Source organism: Macaca nemestrina, chromosome 7, assembly GCF_043159975.1.
Source record: "Macaca nemestrina isolate mMacNem1 chromosome 7, mMacNem.hap1, whole genome shotgun sequence".
Classification (NCBI taxonomy): Eukaryota; Metazoa; Chordata; class Mammalia; order Primates; family Cercopithecidae; genus Macaca; species Macaca nemestrina.
In genome coordinates this window covers 23,152,587-23,172,044 of record NC_092131.1, presented here as the reverse complement: position 1 = coordinate 23,172,044, position 19,458 = coordinate 23,152,587, and the positions used below count along the sequence as shown (strand labels likewise).

Below are 19,458 nucleotides of genomic sequence, written 5' to 3'. Positions count from 1 at the left end.
GGCTGGAGTGCAGTGGCGCCATCTCAGTTCACTGCAGGCTCCGCCTCCCAGGTTCAGCCATTCTCCTCCCTCAGCCTCCCGAGTAGCTGGGACTACAGGGGCCCGCCACCACTCCCGGCTAATATTTTTTGTATTTTTGGTAGAGATGGGGTTTCACCATGTTAGCCAGGATGGTGTCGATCTCCTGACCTTGTGATCCGCCCGCCTCGGCCTCCCAAAGTACTGGGATTACAGGCGTGAGCCACCGCGCCCAGACCCAAGTCATATTTCGTGAAAGGTCCTACTTAACTGAAGAAGCATGCCTTAAGTGTAATACTTAATTTATAAACCTATTTCAGTGATATTCCCACTCCCATGGCAATATGGTCTCATGTCAAAGGAAACTGGCTGGACAGGTATAATATCAGACATTAAAAAAAAAAATACACACCCAGCCAAGCATATGGACAGGAAAAACCTTAAATTTTTATTACTTAACTACATCCAGTTGCTTTACATGAAAATTATGGCTCTACATGACTCACATTCTCTGAGTCTTGTCCAGTCCTATAGAAGCTTTCAGCAAAGTATATGTGAGTCTTTTTGATTATGGTGTTTAATTTCTGGAACTCCAAACACCTTTCAGTAATGTGCACTTAAATTTGGCATTGAAAGTGTTTCTTTCTTTTTTTTTTTTTTTCTCATTTATCAGGTTTTCAAATGCCTGGTTAAGGGAAGCATCAAAAAGAGCATGAAGAACTAAGGTGGGAAATTCTACCAAAAAATTTAGTTTACTTCCTAATATTCATCCCAATGATTTCATCTCTTAGCTCTAAGGAAATGCAACTTAGCAAACTAAAGCAAATTTATCACTTCTGAAAACTGCTGGAAAACCCCCAAGACAGAACGATTACCCCCAAAATTGAATTTAAATAAAAGTAATTAGTTTTATCTTGTGTTTTAATTCATTTACCTCTGCATAGAAATCCTCCTGGAGTTTTGAAACTCATCTGTGATTTTCCCTGGAGCTGATCCAATAATGTGAGAATAAATACACCATTAGCCAATTATACATAATGACTCCAAGACATGCCAATAGTGGAGCAGTTCAGGTGATTTATAAGACTCACTTCAAACAGCCTATTCACAATTCACTTATTTTATAAAAAAGACATTAAAAGTTAAGTAAGACTTGAGATCTGCTTATATTCATCTCTTAAGGATATGAATAAACAGAACTAGGCAATTCATTTCAATTTTTTTCAGTTTGTCACATGAAAATTCCTGAGTGTAGGACATGACATATTTTTTTTTAGAAGTCAGCAGAGTATAATTCAGATATTTAGTTTTTTTGGCTTTATTTAAGTTGATCTGCTGATCTAGTTCTATGTGCTGACATAACATACAAGCTACTGAATTAAAAGACAAATTTTGGATTTCATATCTATCAAAAATTTGAGAAGCTTATATCTATGTATGTATATATGTGTATATATGTGTTTATATGTATATATGTGTATGTATGTATATACACATGTTTGTGATTTATGTATATATATTAGATATATGTCATATATATCTATATATACACATACACATATAATACATATACAATATATACATATATGTATATTATATACACAATATATAAATATATGCACATAGATATATATCATATATATGTATATACACATATATGTGTGTGTGTGTGTGTGTGTGTGTATATATTTAAATGGAGTCTCACTCTGTCACCCAGGTTGGAGTGCAGTGGCACAATCTCGGTTCACAGCAATCTCTGCTTCCTGGGTTCAAGCAATTCTCCCAGACTTAGCCTCCCAGATTAGCTGGGACTACAGGCATGGGCCACCACACTCTGCTAATTTTTGAAGTTTTAGTAGAGACGGGTTTTCGCCATGTTGGTCAAGCTGGTCTTGTACTCCTGACCTCAGGTGATCCATCCACCTTGCCCTCCCAGAATGATGGGATTACAGGCCTGAGCCACCACGCCTCACCAGATGTTACACTTTTAACATTGCAACATGCTCCTTAAAATAGAATTTAACCATGTACCTTATGGATAATAACAGATAATTTTTTGAAGTATTCCCCTACTTGTAAAATATAAGAGGGTAAAGATAATTTAAAATTGAGAAGTTTCAGTTAAAAAATAACAATTGCTGGAGATTCTTTAGAGTTTCCGCCACTTTATGGTATTTGACCTATTAAATGTTCTTAACACCTCTTATGGCACGATATAAAGAGAAACTATAGATTAGGCTGTAGAGTCAGAGTGAGTTCATTAAAATCCCAAATCCACCAGATTCCACCACTGATGAGCTATTGAATTTTGGGCAGGTTTTAAAAACTTTCCAAATTTCCAGGCCTTCATTTGAAATGCATAAGACGAAATGAGAGCTAATTCACTGGGCTTTTGAGAGGTTCTGGTAAAAAATAATAATCCACTTATAATCATAGCAGAAGGCCAAGCATACAGCTAACAATCAATTTTGTTAATAACTATTATGTAATTAGGAAATACTCACAATTTCTGTTTTATCTTCTGTGCTCTACAGGTATTACAGCAGCAGGAAACAGCTGTGTGTATTCTTTTGCTTCTACCAAAATGAACTAACCTTTTATCTTACCTTAAATAAGCATATATGTAGGAAAATACGAATCATTTTGTAACATCAACAACAAAAAGAAATGCATATATTAGAAAAGGAAAGAAAGCTACTGACTATACTAAACATTTAATATGTACCAAGTTCTAAAGCGGATTTTTAAAATTGTTATTTAATTTTAAAAGAACAACATGTGAGGGGCTCAGAAAGTCATAAAATTATCTGAAGTTACTTTGATAGTAAATTGTACAGAGTTGAAACTGGAGTTTCATATCCCTGTGTTCTTTTTATTGTGTTTGCTATGCTTCCTTGATTTGGCAAAAGAGCATTGGAAAAAAAGTTGGATTGGCCATGGATGCTGACACTATATAATTATAGATGTCTAGCAAATGCTGAGCCATAAAAAACATAATTTTAAATGATTTATTGCATGACAAGAATGTGTCACATATTTTTTATTTTACATGCCTTTTCTAGTGGCACAATTTATGAATCATGCAATGTCCTTTTATTATCACTATAGAGAAAGATGGAAGGGCGAGTAGACTCACACAGCGAGGCTAAAGAGTTGATAAAACAAATGATATGTGTGATAATAGAGATAAAAAAAGAACAAGATTTTGAAGACAAAATCAATAAATTAAAATGGTTTATTTACATAAAAAGGGATTTCTATATGTTTTTAAATATCCTAGGATTCTTTTTAATATGATGAAAGTTTGACAATCCTGTCAAAAAAGCATGTCACATTTGTAGGATTAGATTAATAAAATCAAATACGTTTATAATTTATAAAACACTAAATATATTTTTTGGAAGAGACCTTGAATCACACAGACATACACTGAACTGCATCAATCAGAAAGCAAGAATACTGTGGTTTAAACAAATAGTATTTTTTGTCCATAAGTAATCTGACAGTAGAGTTTAGTGGCATTTTTCGGGGCACTCAAGCATTAAATTAGACAGGTAGGCTACTACTGTCTTCCCACTTTGTCACCCTAAGCATATTGACTTTCTCTGCTTGCCTTTCTCCCTGTGGTTCTATGGGCATGTGACCCCTATGAATGTCACCTATTGTGAAGGCAACAAGAATGGCCAAATCTGGAAAATCCGCCACGTCCTTCGTTATTAGGTAAGCAATTTGTTTTTCAAACCAAATCCTCCTCATCTGCATCATTCTGCTTATTATGCAGAGATTGAGACTGGACTAAATAGCTACTATAACATACAACTTTCCTGGGAAAATAATTATTTGGCTTTCCAGCCACTTTTGTGGAGGGAGTAAAAGAGAGAACTTTGGGAAGTCCTTTGTGTAGTCAGTTAAGAGGATCTGCCCCGAATGTCTAAAAAAAAAAAAACACCCTGTTTTTGCTCTGATTAAGCTAGTGGTTGACAATCTGAGACTGAAATTTAAGAGTTGGCATGCACTTAGAGTATTTTTCATGGTGGAAATATGTCTGTGCATAAACATTGACGTTATGCTAAATTAGGAAATACATGAAGTTTCTTTTTAAACATTCATCTCTTTCTGTTTTATATATCTAACTATTCATGGTGTATCCTTCTAAAACACCTTTAGCTCATGCGCTTGCACACATACTTTTCCTTTTTATGTCTCTCAGTCCCTAGACCAGATATGTACACACACATACACAAATGCACACACAAAGGCCTAATTAGCAGCTCATCCCTTCTTTACTATCCCTTCTTTACATCCCTTCTTTATCTATTTCTGCAGTTTGGGACCTAACTCCTTGAATGCTATGGCTCTAATCAGTCATTGAGAAATTGTTATTGATGCTCATCATTTTATAGAGCTGGGTTAGCTAGACAATGTAAAATTTCATTGGCTCTCCATATCTGGAGGACACTAGAATGAAAACATGCTTTCAAGGTTGCAATCAATTCAGAAGGAATTTTCACTATTTATACTGAGTCATGAAGAAGATACAGCTCCCTTTTCACTGTAGCTCTCTTACTTTGCATGATACTTTACAATGATGGTATCAGTTCATTTCCCAGTGACATTCAAAGTAAGTATAGATATAGACAAAGACTGGGAGGAAATTTTCGCACACATTTGTAAAACAATGATAAAGATTTATGTTATTATTAACGCTTAGAATCCATTCACTATTTGTCTGATGGTCATTATTTTATATATCCTTTCAAGAAAATGTATTAATTGACTCACTGCCACAATTGTAGATGTGACCTCTATTCAGGAAAGAGGATAGAATGTTTAAGAAAACAGAAAGATTCATGTTGGCTGTCAAAACAAGAGATCATGGAATTAATGATGCTAACCTTTTTATTAACATGAATTCTTTCATGTGGAACCAGTTTGTTCTAGAGGTCACTGTATTATTCTGAAATGTCTTCATTCCTTAGCCTCATGTTTTGGCCTCTTCCCTATGTCTGCCCAGGGAATAAAAGAATGAGGGTAAATACTATCTGGAATTCTTCCTTTGTTATGCAACTCATCAAATTTGATTAAATGTAGTGCAAATTTAGACAACGTAGGCCATGGGAAAGGAGACTTAAAGGTAATATGGGTTCCCCTTGTAAAATAAACAATATAGCAACATTTATTAGGAAACTCCCTTCGTTAATCCATTAACAGCCAGTAAGCTTTCTTTCCCTCTTTCTTTTATCCCCTATGGGCTTTTAAGTGAAGAACACTAAAAGAATTTCATATATATATTTAATTTTTTCTTCTTTCTCTCTCTTTTCTCCTTTTCTCCTTTCCTTCTTCCTTTTCTTTTTTGCTGCTTCCTCCATTCCCTTACTTCCTTTCCTCCCTCCTTCCTCGCTCTCTGAAATTTTTAAAATTCTTCCTTCAGAGGTAACAATGATTTTAATAGCCAAAGTCTAAAGGTAGAGCATACATTACAACACAACTCTGCAACAGGGACTCCCATCAATCTTTTAAAGCTCTTTCCCTTTTTCCAATCATTAGAGCATTTAAAATATGATGTTTTACACCAAACTGAATTTTTAAAATTTTCTTTATAGTGGTTTCAGTATTAGGACAATATTACTTAAAGTAGGTATTGAAAAGTCACCTTAGCCTTAGACATTAATGGTGGAAACGTTTATTATTTATTTAGTCAGCATTGTTAGCAAAATTGCTAAGTGGATGAGAGTTGCCCCTCATATTCTCACAACATAAGACTATAATCATTCTCCACTTTCTAACATTGACCACACATAGCACATGTTGTTTGACTATTATTCTTATTGAAAGATAAATAAGGGAAGCTATGTTTTATTCGTATAGAAATCAGAATATTTTTGCTCAAAAGCCTAGTACTAATGACATTTCAGGTATCGGGCAAGGGATAATTCATGAAAAGGACTTCTAGTCTTCAGAAACTAAAACCAAAAACAAACAAAAAATATTCCTAATTAGCAACAATTTTTTTTTTTTTTTAAAGAGAGAATAAGGAAAATCTCCAGCTACAAGCATGAGAAACACTCGTATCTGAAGTATTGACAGAGAAAGAGAATCTCACGGGTAAATCTCTAAAAGCAGATTAATAGGAAGTTAGGAAGTCAACAAGAAAAGAGAAGACCGTGAAGCTGAGAAAGAAGAAAGCTACTGAAGAAAACACCTAATAGGAAGTAATGAAGCAGAAAGTGCAGTCATTTAAAAGGCCACTGTAATAACTTTAGAAACACAGATTTAGTTTCCCTTGAGTTGGAGTGAAAAAAAATATGATAGAAAAAATATGAAAAGAAAATGAGAAGGAAGGCATTTTCAGAGAACTTGGCTATCGCAAGAGATGAACAATACGAAACAAGCTGAGTGGGGGTGTGGAGTGGAACACAGTATCCCTTTTAGTTATTCCCCAGATGGGATTTGAGCACAGTTTTCAAGCTGAAGGAACCAGTAGGGATATGAGTTGAATATGTATATGTATATGTATATGCTATGCATATGTATATGTATATGTATATATGTATAAGAGAGAGAGAGAGAAATGACATCATCGAGATGACAAAATAAGAAGTCTCAGGCTCCAATTGCCCTGCCGAAAGTTCAGCTAGGAACTATCCACAGACTAGAACATCTTTTTAAAAACCCCAGCACTTGGAAAAAAGCCTGATACACTCATGTGGTCTGCAGGACTAGATAGAATCTGAATTAGAATGCTCAAAAGAACAGTCTTACTCCAACTGCACCACTTCCCCACCCCACAAGTTGGCAGAACACCAGATGGAGAAGATTTTTCTGTACCACAGTTTCTATGGGGAGAAAAAGAGGACGAGAGGCAGTAATTCAGTATCCCTAGCATTTCAAAATTCTTCCAAGGAAGCCCGCTCTGGTCTCACCTCAACCAGATAGGGAGACTCCTACTTCCTACGTATTTCAGAGAGGCAATGAAACGAGGCTGGCTTGCCCCAGAAAGTCAAGAGGCATCTCCATTTTTCAGCCATTGGGCTTTCCCAGTGACTGCTCAGGAAAAGAGACTTCCACTCTCATGCCTCTTGAACAAGGACGTGGGCTAGAGTTGCTTGACCCAGGAAGTCAAGCAGTAGTTCTACTCAGCCAAAAACCTGCTCTATAACCCGTCCTAGGGAGTGATACTCTCACCTCCACACGGATTTTGGAAAATTATAGAGGCTAACCCTACTCCACCAAAAAAGCTAAACAGCTACTCAACTCAGCCCACCCCATGACTTCCCTTGACAGGGAGGCAATCCTCAGTTGAGCATTTCTAAGGAACATAGCCTCTTTCTTGCCTTTCCTGAGCAGTAATTTTGCCTAACCTTAAAGCTCAGTCTACAGCCCTGTCCAGCTGAAGACCCCAAAGAGTGGAATTGTTCAACCCTAGAATACATCTTCTGATTCACCTGGCTAGAAGCCCGCATAATACCCAGCCAGTAGCTCCATGTGATAGTGGATAACCACCAGCAGCCTCACTTGACATCAGAGGAAAGGCAGCACCCAAGAAGCTAGAGAATTCACAACAAATTCTGCTGGATTCGGGTCATCATCAGCTGGCCCTTCAAGAATTGCAGGCTAAAAAAAATAGTGAAGGTCTGTTTCTACCAAGGAAATTTTCTAATTTGAGGATAGATGCCAACACCCAAGTAGAGTAAGCATGAAGATTCCCAATCACATTACACCCAAAGAGAAATATATCTAAGTACATAATCAAAGTATCAAAAATCAAAGACAAATAAACCATTTTGAGAGCAACAAGAGAAAAGAAACACATTGCATAGAAACAAGTGTCAATATGACTATGAGTAGATTTTGTGGGAAAAAAGAAAACCAGCAGGCTAGGACACAGTTATATAATATATTCAAATTGCTTGAAATAAAAAAAAGTAAAAGTTTTAATGAGGAATAATTTTTCAAGCAAAGGTGAGTTTCAGAAATGGGTAAGAAATAAAAAACTTTCCCAGAGAAAAACAACAGCCACCACAAAAACACCTATGTGAGTTAATCACCATCAGATCTGCCTTACAAAAATTGATAAAGAGAGTTCTTTTTTTCCCCAACATTTATTTTGGATTCGGTGGGGGAGACATGCATAGGTTTGTTTCATGGATAAATTATGTGTCATGGAGGTTTGGTGTACAGATTATTTCATCACCCAGCTAATAAGCACAGTACCTAGTAGGTAGTTTTTCAATCCTCCCTCTCTTCCCACCTTCCACACTCAAATAAGTCATAATACCATATTGTTTCCTTCTTTGTTTCCATGTATACTCAAGGTTTAGCTCCCAATTATAAGTGAAAGCATGTGATATTTGGTTTCTATTCCTGAATTAATATGCTTAGGATAAGAGACTCCTGCTCCATCCATGTTGCTGAAAAGGATATGAGCACATTCTTTTTTGTAGCTGCAAAGTATTCCATGGTATATGTGTACCACATTATCTGTCCAGTCTACCTTTGATGGGAATTTAAGTTGATTCTATGTATTCGTTATTGTAAACAGTGCTGCAATGAACATTTGTATACATGTGTCTTTATGGTAAAATTAGTTCTATTCCTCTGGGTATATACTCAGTAATGGGATTGTTGGGTCAAATGATAATTCTGTTATTAGCTCTTAGAGGAATCACCATAATGCTTTCCACAATGGCTGAACTAATTTACACTTCCACCAGCAGTATGTTAGTTGTCCCTTTGCTACTCAACCTCACTAGTATCTGTTACTTTTTGACCTTCTAATAATAGCTATTCTGACTGGTGTGAGATTGTATCTCATTGTGGTTTTGATTTTTATTTCTCTAATGATCAGAGATATTGAACTCTTTTCATATGCTTGTTGACCAAATATATGTCTTCTTTAGAAAACTATCTGTTCATGTCCTTTGCCCACATTTTAATTGGGTTGTTCATTTTTTTTGCTTATTAATTGGTTTAAGTCCTTACAAATTTTAAATATTAGGCTTTTGTCAGATACATAGTTTGCAAATATTTTATCTCATTCTCCACATTGTCTGTTTACTCTGTTGATAATTTCCTTTGCTGTGCAGAAGATCTTTAATTAGGACTCTTGTCAATTTTTGTTTTTGTTGCAATTGCTTTTCGACTTTCTTTTCTTTTCTTTCTTTCTTTCTTCCTTCCTTCCTTCCTTCCTTCCTTCCTTCCTTCCTTCCTTCCTTCCTTCCTTCCTTCCTTCCTTCCTTCCTTCCTTCCTTCCTTTCTCTCTCTCTTTCTTTCTTCTTTTTTTTTTTTTTTGACGGAGTTTCACTCTTGTTGCCCAGGCTGGAGTGCAATGGCGCGATATCGGCTCACTGCAACCTCTCCCTCCAGGATTGAAGCGATTTTTCTGCCTCAGTCTCCCGAGTAGCTGGGATTACAAGCATTCGCCACCATACCAGGCTAATTTTGTATTATTAGTAGAGATGAGGTTTCACCATGTTGGTGAGGCTGGTCTTGAACTCCTTACTGCAGGTGATCCACCCACCTTGGCCTCTCAAAGTGCTTTGATTGCAGGCGTGAGCCACCGTGGCAGTCCTGGACACTTGTTCATACAATCTTTGCCAGAGTCTATGTTCAGAAAGGTGTTTCCTAGGTTTTCTAGGGTCTTTACAATTATGTCTTTATTTCATCTTGATTTGATTTTTGTATATGGTGAAAAAAGGAGTTCATTTTCAATCTTCTGCATATAGCTAGCGAATTATCTCAAGAACATTTATTGAATAGAGAGTCCATTTCTCATTGTTTGTTTTTGTTATGATCTTATACTTAGAAAACCCCATAATCTCTGCAGAGAATCTCCTAGATCTCATAAACAACTTCACTAAAACTCGAGGATACAAAATAGTAACATTTTTATACAGCAAGAACATCCAGGCTGACAGTCAAATGAAGAATACAATCCTATTCACAACAGCCACACAAAAATTAAAATATTTAGGAATATAGCTAACTAAGGAGGTGAAAGATCTCTACAATAAGAATTACAGGCCAGGCTAGGTGGCTCATGCCTGTAATCCCAGCACTTTGGGAGGCCGAGGCTGGAGGATCAACTGAGGTCAGGAGTTTGAGACCAGCCTGACCAACGTGGAAAAACCCCATCTCTACTAAAAATACAAAATTAGCTGGGCTTCATGGCACATGCCTGTAATCCCAGATACTCTGGAGGCTGAGGCGGGAGAATCACTTGAACCTGGGAGGGGGAGCTTGCGGAGAGTCAAGATCGCGCCACTGCACTGCAGCCTTGGCAACAAGAGCAAAACTACCTCAAAAAACAAACAAACAAAGAATTACAAAAGCCTGCTGAAGGAAATCAGAGATGATACAAACAAGTGGAATAACATTTCACACTCATGAATACAAAGAATCAGTATTGTTAAAATGACCATACTTCCCAAAGCAATGTAGAATTTTGATGATATTTCCATCAAACTACCAATGACATTCTTCACAGGATTTGAATGACCTATTCTAAAATTCATGTGAAACCAAAAAAGAGTCTACCAAAGCAATCCTAAGCAAAACAACAAAGCTAGAAATGTCACATTACCTGACTTCAACCTATACTCAAGGCTACGGTAAGCAAAACAGCATGGCAGTGGTACAAAAACAAACCTGAGAACCAATGGTAAAAAAATGGAGAACCCAGAAACAAAGCCACATATCTATAACCATCTGGTCTTTGACAAAGTTGACACACTACTTAACTTCAAATATACTAAAGGGCCACAGTAAGTTAAACAGTATGGTAGTGGTACAAAAACAGACATATATGCCAATGGAACAGGTTAGAGAACCCTGAAATAAAGCCACACACCTACAACCATCTAATCTTTGACAAAGTAGAGAGTTCTTTAAACTGAAAAAAAAAAAAAAAAAGCTGCTAATTAGTAACACGAAACACACAAATGTCCAAAACTCAAGGATATAAGTAAAACTGAGCCATGTTAAGAATATCCTAGTACTATAATAATATTGTATAAGGCAAGTTTATTTATAGTACAAGGGTTAAAAGTTAAAACTATTGGTAATAAATGTAGCTAAAATAAATTTTAAAGGAAAACAAATTATGAAATAATATAACTATGAAATAAAAAACAAAGTGTGGAAGAGAAATATCATTAGTGACTAAATATAAATGGATTAAATTCTCTAATAAAAATAATAGAGTGATTAAATGAATAATAACTAGAAAAAGAAAAAATAAGCCAAAATAAAGCTGAAATAGGAGATAATAAAGATCAGAGTACACATAGAGAAAAACAATTAAAAAATTCAAAAAAAATTTTTAAAGTTATTTTTTGAAAAAGATAAGCAAATAATTTGAGCCTTCTGTCTTTATCTTAGTTTAGCTAAAGGTTTTTATATTTTGTTTACATCAGAAATGAATGAGGACACATTGCAACTGAGAAGAAATAAATAAATTTCTTGACCCATACAACCTACCAAAACTGAATAGCAAATTAGAACCAACCAATAAAGAGCAAGAATTTTGATTAAGTAATGAAAAGTCTCCCATCAAAGAAAAGTCCAGGACCTAATGATTTTATGGCTGAATTTTATCAACCATTGAAAGAAAAACTAATACCTGGTTTTTTTTTTCAAACTCTTTCAAAAAATTGAAAAGGAGGGGATATTTTAAAATTATTTTAATGAGGGCAGCACAGTAGATGCTCCCTTACTTATGAAGGTTTGATTTATAATTTTTAGACTTTACAATTGTGTGAAAGCAATAGACATTCAATAGATATTGTTAACTCATTGAAAATTGTAAGGAGCTCTTCAACTTGTAATTGAGTTAAAACTCATCACAAAACTGAAAAATTTTGTGATGAGTTGTACATTGTACAAAAAAATTGTACATTGAAGACTATCTGTGTGTTGCTAGGAGAGTAAATTCCTAATGTTCTCAGCACAAATAATGTTAAACATTTGAGATAATGAATATGGTAACTAGCTTAATTTAATTATTTTACATTATATTCATAAATCATAACACTTGTACTTTATATATTTATAAAATTTTGAAGTGTCTATTATATATGTGTAAGTGGAAAAAAATCAAAGAGCCAATGAACACAAATCATCTGGCACTTAAGAGGAGATGAGAAGCAGAGTCATGAGAGAAAAAGATGCCTTATACAAAATTAATGAGAGCACACATTAGGGTGATATAATTTAGTTGAAAGTGTGGTGAGATAAGGATGTTGAAGAATTCCTATCTTATGATTCTCAGTTGTGTAGGGGAAGTAAAGGAGTGTTCAGCAACAGAATGAAGAGAGGTAGGAGGGAAGGTAGTTGTCCTAATAACAACCCATATTTCAAGTATATTGCAATGTGATGACTATATTTATTATTGCTGAACTTTGTACGATTTTGAAATTGTATCAATATTGCTATGTACACTGGATTTCTTGTGTTTGCAGAATATTATAAAATGCGAGAGTACTGTAAACCAGTGTCCATTCCAAAGAAAATCGATCAAAAAGGAAAACATACAAATATAAAATAATAGCTATAAAATAGGTTAGCTGAGAATTATTTCATATCAGGTACTAATTGTGCAATTAAGACAACAAATGTAAAACAATCCTAACAGAAGAGTGCATAGAGCGCTGATGTGAATGTTAGCATATGATGAGGCAATGCTATGTCATGGTAGAGAATGAGACTTCCAGAGTAATATTGCTAGGTTATGCTTATTCTTCCTACTATTTATTAGAATCTTGGGTAAGTTACTTAATCTTTCTGTGAACTTAAAAATTTTAGAATATAATAATAGAATGCTTTCACAAAGTTAAGAGGATTAATTAGTAAATCCATGCAAAATACAGTGCAGAACACAGCATCTGGTATCTAGGAAAAGCTCCATAAACATCAGTGATTATTATAAAGTGGTCTAACTTAGTTGAATTTTGAAGAATGGGCAGAGAGGACTGTACATTGGAAGGACTTAGGCTACAGGTAACAGACTACTAAACACAAGTATTTTAAACAAAAAGGGACTGTTTTGGTAATGGTAAGTCCAGAGGTAGGGAAAGCTTTGGGGTTGATCCAGTTTAGTAAAGCCATCTCCTTTTTCTGTAGTTTATTTTGATTCTCATTAAGTCTGATTTGCTTTCTTATTAAGCAAAATGGTTGCAACAATTCTGGGAGCTCCATCTCTGCACAAAAGTAACTGGAGGACAAGAGGTCATCTCATCATGTGGCTTTTTCACATAAAGAAGGAAACAAAATCCCCAGGACACTCTCTTAGATGTCTTTAACTAGGATTAGGTTCAAAAACATTTACTGTAACTGAAGAATATTACACCCTACTTGGCTTAAACATGGCTGCTGAAGTGCAGAGTCTGTCTCTTAGAATTCACCCCTGATGTTTGTATCCATATCCTAATATGGTACCTTTGCTACAATGAGATAGAGATCAAATGGATATTGGTGAGATTATCATACAATCCTTCAGTGGGGAGGGTACTTCAGGAGTAAGTAAAATACGCCATTAGGTTTGCTGATGACTTGTCTAAGGTCAATCTTGTGGGCTTGATTGATGCCCTGCATTTTAGGAAAGGATAGAGAAATGACATGTGGATAGCTCAGTCAGATACTTTTTCAGTCCAGAGAGAGCACTAAAAGTATCCCAAGAAGCCGAACCTAAATTCAGTACAGAGATGAAAAAATGTAAACACCATCTTCGATATGATGAACTCCAGTTTATCTTTATAGCCTCTTTGGTCCATAACCAAGAGAATGTCACATTTCACATAGCATGAATTAACTTCAGTCCTTCTGGAGCCAAGTGATTATGAGAAAACTGCTCCAATAAATTCATCTCACTGGTTCTTTTTTTTTTTAAACTAAACATCAACCCAAAAGCCCTAAAGTTCTCTCTTAAGAGTTTTAAAATACTAGGATAAAGATTCTGCTGTACATTTAGATGAAACTGGAATTTTTTATGAATAAAATATAAAATGTATCACCATATGATTATTGAAATTATCTTTTAAGATAAGGAGTCATCTTACAGAAAACTTTAAGTGTTATATCCTCTCTGACAGCTCAGTTTTCAATTGGACATAATTTACATGACTCTCCTCATACCCTTCATGATTTTTAAGGAAAAAGTGAGCTAAACTCAGTCTCAACCTCTCAGTGGGACTGACAGTCACCATTTATACTGAAGATAATATCACTGAAAATAGTACGAAGATGCCAGTAACTATTTTTTATTCATAAATCTTCATCATTCCAAAACATGTATTTGTATATATCACCCTTTTTTTTAGCAAGAAATCTATCATAATGTCCTATCTCACAATATTGATGAAAGATTTTTATAGCAAATATTTTGTCACAAGCTGAATTCAACATCTCAAATATTATAAAATGTTTTGGCATTTGTACAGCGCCTTTTTAGTTTATTTGTTGAGTCATGTATCATCTGTTTTGTCTGCTGAATATCCAAGTGATAATTTGTGCCAATTAACAAAACATAAAATCAATCACCAATCTTGCATCCTCTTATCTGATCCATATGCAAGGCAAAAGGATTAAGTAGTCATGATGTCAAGGAAAACACGTGAACCATTTATTCTTTGAGACAGTATGTCTTCCGGGGATCTAGCACTTTTAAAATCAGCAGAAAAGAAATTTTAAGTGGAAACATAGCATTCTTCTTCTGCCTTTTATCATGCTTCGGGATCCGTGGCTTTTGTGACCTTTGAGTTTCATGCAATAGCAGACCAAGCAAAATCATTCTGAAGACAAAATATTGACTGACATCAAAATTATACTTAACATTAGCCAGAAAATAGAAGAAATCAGTTTGGGTTGGTTAAAAAAATGAACTGTTAAGTCTCATTGGATCTGAAAAAAATTGATTTATGAGATGGCTAAATGATGTCTCAGCCACTTCTACCAACACTGTGAAGAATTGTGTTCCTTAGATTTCAATATTATGTGTTCTTTTAAAATTCAGAATCAATTTTTAATCCACCTACACTTGGAAATTATTATTTTTAGCAAGTTTGGCTAAAAAACAAGAAAATTATCATTGAAAAAATAAGAAAATATAAAATATATAAAAGGAAGACAAAATATGTCTGAGTATTTTACTCCAATATTTAAACTACCTTCCACCTTTTTGCAGTTTCTGAGTGATTAATTAATAGAGAAAAACAGGCATCTTTCAAATATAAAGTATATACTTTGATTTTTTAATCACTGTTTTCTTATTTTCTTAGTGATTTTTCCTTAGTAATTTTTAGATGTGATGAATGTTCAGCTTATGTATTTATAAAGGAATTATTCATTGATACCAGTTTTAATGCTATTATGAGCGAAAAATGCAATAACATGAAAATACAAATTCACAAAATACTAGGGAAATGTAGGTTAATAATTCTGTTCTGGAATCTAAGAATCATTTTTCTATGTACAACATTAAATTCTTATCTTTATGATTTATGATCAACAGCTGAACATGGTTTATCTACTTAATGGTTTTACATACACTGATCCAGAAGGGCTGCCTCAATCACTAGAACTAATCAACTTGAAATTACATTAGATGTGTTCCACCACAATTTAAGGTGAGCATTTCCATAATGATTCTGCAGCTATGAATGTCGAGTACTATGGTATTATCTGAAAAGATTCACAGTTCATCTAAATGTTTGACTTACATAAAGGGATTTGATAAATTTTTATTTCTCTATGATCAATTATGTCACAGTCATTACCAGAGAAACATGAAGGAAAATTCAGTAAATTGATGAGATGCCTAAAACACAATCTATATACCATTTATGTTGACGTAATTTTTATGGCAAAGTTAAGAAGAAGCCTTAGAGATAATTAAGGAGTAATAAGGAGGACTTTTGATGTTTTTTTTTTGTTTGTTTGTTTGTTTGTTTGTTTGTTTTGAGATGGAGTCTAGCTCCGTTGCTCAGGCTGGAGTGCAATGGCCGGATCTTTTTAATTGAATTATTAAGACAGTTATAGATTCACACAGAGAGATACACACACCAGACATAACCATGATGTTGGCATTGACACAATCCACTGATCCTATTCAGATTTCCCCAGCTTTACTTGTATTCATTTGTATGTATATATACGTATTCAGTTCTACACAATTTTATCATATTTGGAGGTTCATGAATTCACTACCAAGTCAAGTTATGGACAATTCCAACACCAGGATTCCTCATATAGCATCACTAATCAATCCTTTATATCTAAAATGTCAACTAAGGAATTTCATATAAATGGAATCCTGCAGTATATATTCTTTGGGAGTAACTTTCTTTCACTCAACGTAACTCTCTAGAATTTAATCTAAATTGTTACCTGTATCAAACTATCAGTAATTTCTCTTTATATTGCTTAGTGGACTTACATGGAATATTGTACCACAGTTTCTTGAATAGTTCACCTGCTGAAGGACATCAGGGTTGTTTCCAGTTTTTGCTTATTCCAAATTAAGCTGCTATGGGCATCTTTGTCCATGTATTTATGTAAACATAGTTTTCTTTCATCTGGGATAAACCTCAAAGAGTTCAGTTACTGAGTCTCATGGTAATTGAGTGTTTCCTATTATAAGAAATTGCCGAACTTCCAGAGTGGCTGTACCATTTTACATTCCTATCAAGAAGATGTGAATGAATCAGTTTTTCCTCATCCTTGCCAGCATTTGGTGGTATCACTATTTTTTTTTAAATTTAAGTCGTTTTAAATGTGTGTAATGATGTCACCGGGTTTTTTTTAGGTACATATCCCTTGTAGTTAATGATATTCAACATATTTCCATGAGTGTGCTTTTCATCTGTTTATCACCTTGGTGAAAGGTCTGTTCAGTATTCTGTCAATTTTCAGGTGTTTATATGTTGAATTCTGAGATTTCTTAGATACTAGTCTTTTTCCTAACATTTTCTCCTAATGTGTAGCTTGTCTTTTCGTCTTCTTCACATGGGCTTTCATGGAGCAAAATATTTTTTATTTTGTTGAAGACAATGTATTAATATTTTCATTCATGGTTTACTCCTTTGGTGTCAGTCTAAGTACTCTTGTTAGTGCATTTTTTAAACAAGCATTTATTTTAAAAAGCTATTAATTAGACCAGTGGTTCTTAGACCTTTGCAGTTATAACAAACATTTATTGAAAAACTGACTTCTGGGATCTCCCTCTAGAAATTCTGATTTGGTGGATTTGGGATTGCAGCTGAAGATAAGCATTCGCAATAAGCTGAGAGGTGATACGATGCTGTTGGTCCACAGGAAGTATTTTGAGTATCCATTTTTTATTTCTAGTCTTTCAGGTTTCATCAGAGACCAAGAATGGGAAAACTGAGACCTCAAATGTGGTCAGACAAAACAAGGAAAACATTCTTATAGTGTTTTTTAAGATATTAAAAAAAAAAAAAAGGCCGGGCGCGGTGGCTCAAGCCTGTAATCCCAGCACTTTGGGAGGCCGAGATGGGCGGATCACGAGGTCAGGAGATCGAGAGACGATCCCGGCTAACACGGTGAAACCCCGTCTCTACTAAAATATACAAAAAAATAGCCGGGCGAGGTGGCGGGCGCCTGTAGTCCCAGCTACTCGGGAGGCTGAGGCAGGAGAATGGCGTGAACCCGGGAGGCGGAGCTTGCAGTGAGCTGAGATCCGGCCACTGCACTCCAGCCTGGGTGACAGAGCAAGACTCCGTCTCAAAAAAAAAAAAAAAAAAAAAAAAAAAAAAAAACTATTATCCAACCAAGACATTTGTTTGGAAATTTCCTTATTTGGTAAAGATTACTTAGATAAAAGTTGATTGTATGTATATTTTTATATATTATCATCTTGTCCCTAGATAGAATTGCTTTTGGTTCCATAGAGGATTGACCTGAGTTGCTATATGGTTCACAACTGTATCTCCTCTAACTTAAAGCTGGCAAAAAAACAATACTTCGATTTGCCTTCTTGCAATATGGAGCAAGGAGAACATCACCTAACATTTTGTAGAGATTATTATGTGTTCTCTGCTAGATGCTTTATAGCCTTTATGTCAATGAATCCCCACAATTCTAAGTATTGGTTAGTGTGGAGAATACAGAGATTTAGAATGGGCTAACAGGTGTCCTCAAGGCCACTCATCTGATAAGAAATAAAGCAGGATTCCTGCATATGTGTTACTCTATTCGCTGTGCTTTCTTTAATATATTATGTTACATCGCAGTTTTTTTAATTAAAAAATCATGAGAGAAGTTTAATAAAATGTTAACATTTAAAAAACACATAAAACAACTTTAGAATAAAAAGCATTATGATCTTATTGTATACCTTTCTACAATAGCGAGAAAATACTTTCTTTATAAAAGTATTGATAAAGGTAAAAGAATGTGGTAGATATAATTAATTTACATGCTACAACCTTCTGCCTCCTTGTAAGTCAATGTCGAATCATTCACACTTTGGACCTTTCCCTCATCTGTGTTGCCATAGACACTAAACAACAGGTTTTTGCTGGTGCTTAACTTTTGCTCTGATTTAGGGGTGCTGTGTGGACACAACAATTTTTGGACTTTGGAATCTCAACAGCAATCTAGAATGTCAGAAATAAATCTCAGAATAAAATAATATAGAAATATTTTAGTCTTGATATTTCAAAAGTATCTGAAAAAGCTTTATTACCACCATCTCTTGAGAAACACCAATAAGCGTCCTAAAAAAGATTCTTATTGTAGGAAGGGTAATGTTCTCAAAAATTTTAATCAAAATTACATTTTTAGAATAAACATAAATTGCAAATTACCCGTTTAGAACTCAAACTTATTACCATCATATTGGCAACACAGGAGCTGGTTATTATGACAAAGCTCTTATCTATAGGAAATTAAAGTCCACACATTCTTTGATTCTTTGCATTATCTATAATCAAAAACAGTCCCTGCCCATCTTTGCTTAGCTTGTTGAATAATGTTCAATAAAAACAGAAAGATATTTGCAATTTTAAAGGTGAATAATAGTGGGTAAAAGAGAAACAAAATCAATATTAAAGTTTTCTACAAAAGACATTTTTAATTTCAAAGAGACATACAACTTAATTTTCAATTAGACGTGTTTTTAGGAAGGTGAAACAATATAAGAAAAACCATTGAGAATAGTTTCCAGGAAAATAATGCTACCTACAATATAACTTCCTCAATTAAGTTCGCCAATCAATTAACTGAAGCAAAATGCATTTTAAATTGTCATGATTTATTATAGACAAAAACCCCACTATTTCATTTTAATATACAGAACTAAAGAAAAAATGTTTTTTTGTGTGTGTGTGTTACTGATTTGTAATGAACTGAAAGATGCCTATGAATCACATGAAATCTTAACCTGGAAAACTAGAAAATGCTTCACAGTATTCAGAAGTCATTTTT

General features: G+C 34.6%; 1 long non-coding RNA gene across 1 annotated transcript in view; it reads left to right on the top strand.

Moving 5' to 3' along the window:
• Positions 1–3,721, top strand: part of LOC105467611 (uncharacterized) — a 30,492-nt gene extending 26,771 nt beyond the window's left edge. Inside the window, exons 5-6 of the long non-coding RNA XR_979026.2 lie at positions 692–743; positions 3,689–3,721. This is a non-coding gene — a long non-coding RNA (uncharacterized lncRNA). The remainder of the gene's footprint in view (positions 1–691; positions 744–3,688) is intronic.
• Positions 3,722–19,458: the final 15,737 nt, after the last annotated feature.